At 32.8% G+C, this 2,315-nt stretch overlaps 1 protein-coding gene across 5 annotated transcripts in view; it reads right to left on the bottom strand.

Moving 5' to 3' along the window:
- LOC115887128 (hepatocyte nuclear factor 6) overlaps window positions 1–452 on the bottom strand; it is a 26,314-nt gene extending 25,862 nt beyond the window's left edge. For 4 of the 5 annotated variants that reach the window (XM_030906466.1, XM_030906465.1, XM_030906464.1 and 1 more), the window contains exon 1: window positions 283–445. The gene's annotated coding sequence lies outside the window, so the exon portion shown is untranslated. Of the gene's footprint in view, window positions 1–282 lie in introns of all 5 variants that reach the window. The other variant, XM_030906463.1, reaches the window with a different exon arrangement.
- Between the last annotated feature and the right edge of the window lie 1,863 nt (window positions 453–2,315).

Raw genomic sequence — 2,315 nt, forward strand, 5'->3', positions numbered from 1 at the left:
GTAAAAAAGTTCGTATAAGTGTATGTCCTAAAATGTTTAGTACAAACTATATACAGTTCGGACCACCCTGTATATAGTTTGTTTCAGGTGATGCATATTGTGTAGAGTAATTCAAGGGAGTGCTTGATTTATTTTAGTGTTAATTTTGAAATAAAGTATTAAAGTTTCTCAATAAATAATCCTATTTAACTTGTTTTTGGATTTCCAAATGGAATTACGAGTCTAGGCCTCTCACATGAACTTTTTTAGAGTTGTTTATTAGTTTATAATAGTTATACATACATATTTATGTTTAAGGTGAATAACCTGGATAAAATCCGAATTGCGAATAACTTTTTAGCTGACCTGTAGCATCCATGGGTGGCTGGACTTTTAAAACTTCGTCTGTTTAGCACTAGTAAACTAATGGACGCCAAAACTACATAAATATTACACCTTCATAAAACTGAAACAGACATATACTGAATGTATTTCTCTAGACAGATTTGATATCGGTACAAGATAAACATTAAATTTTTTTACAATAGTTTTTTTGTGAATCTGGCGCCTACTACAATATTTAAAGGAATTTAGATTGATATACTTTTTTCTGAGAGTTCTGAAAACGCCTAAAAAGGGTACCAAAAATAGAAAATTCTTTATTTTCCCAATTTTTTCCATACTTTTTTCGCTATTTTTTGTCCTGACGCCATCTTTTTCGATCATACGGTATAATATTATACAAGGTGGTCCAAATTGTACTCAGGAAACTTCGGCAGCATATTAAATATTGTTCTTTCATTTTTATTTCGATTTTTTCTAAATAATTTTGGAATTAAAGTAAATGCCATTATTGTCAAAAAATTGGCGCCGGGACGCACAAGTTGGTAGGCAGTTCTTTTAGTTTCAAAGTAAAGGAATTTTTCCAATTTTTTTTTATATCAAAAACTGCGACTTTGACTGATTTTGATGTTATTACAAATTTTGTTGCAAATAATATTCCTAATCTTAAATTGAAAACCGCGTTTCGCTAGCTACTCTAATTTTGGAGTTACGATTTTTTAAAATTTTTAACTCCCTCCCATACCCCCTTACCAACCCCCCACCCCCACCAAAAACTAATGGCCAGATTCTCGGGTGCCACAGTATTTTTGTGCCAAATTTGGTTAAAATCGGTTCAGCGGTTTTTGAGTTATCGTGTTACAGACGGACAGGCAGACAAAAAATATGTAGGCAGCTCCCTCTACAAGTAGGAGTCATAATGACATCAGAAACAAATTTATCATGTCAAAAAACTCCCAGAAACCAATTTTCATCCAAATATCGATGTTGGTTCAAAAATTATTTGGAAAAAAAATGAAATTATAATGAAATTTCTAATTCACCCTGTATCTCCGAAACGAAGCCATTTTAGGACACAAATTTACCCGAAATTTTTTACTTATTTTTATCTCCAGGACATCTCAAAAAAAATTATTTTAATTTGTGAAATCTTAACTGAAAATGAACTTAAGAGAATTAAGTAATTAAAAAATCAATGAGAGCGATAATATATCCGGATTGATTTCATTATTTCGGGAGTTTCTTTAATATTTATCGCCCCTAATTAATAAGCCATTAAATGTTAATTCAAAAAAGGGCCAAGCTGCTAGGAATCACAACTTGAAAATAAACGGCGAAGACCTCAAGAAGCGGCTTAAAATCTGCTTAAGCGGAACGAACTTATCAATCATTAAATTCCCATCAATCAATCGTTGAATTTGCAACATCTTCACTTATCGCTTCACGAAGATACTTAGCCACACGCTTAGACCCGATAGACTACACATATCTGGTATTTCCACAACATTTTCCGCTGGTATTTTTCAAAATTATGCTTTAAAATAAATTGGGGTTCATTTTGTAGCTCATGAACTAAGAACACCTAATATTAACACATAAAATATATACAATTTATTATTTATTGTAAATAAAGAAACTCTTTTAGAACATAATTCACAAACAGAATCACTAACCGTATACACATTAATTTGCTGGAAAAGGCTGGGACAATACAATAAAATATTCTATAGAAGAGAGAAACAAGTATTTAGAATTTTAGAATTTAGAATGAGTGGGAGGGGGGTTAATCACTTCGACCTTACAGATCCATTGTGTCCCCCTTTCTTGAATCATAACTCATCATACAGTCCCAGGGCTTTGACAAAAGCCAGTATCTGGGACGGTTTTATAGAGGGTAGTTCTCCATCTCCAATATCAGTCGTACCAAAATTCATGGCACGAATGGTTGTCGTCTCGGCGCACTTAGTGATGAGGTGTAGTGGTGTTTTCCCATC

The sequence above is a fragment of the Sitophilus oryzae genome, unplaced genomic scaffold, assembly GCF_002938485.1.
Source record: "Sitophilus oryzae breed Bouriz unplaced genomic scaffold, Soryzae_2.0 scaffold_552_pilon_pilon, whole genome shotgun sequence".
NCBI lineage: Eukaryota > Metazoa > Arthropoda > Insecta > Coleoptera > Curculionidae > Sitophilus > Sitophilus oryzae.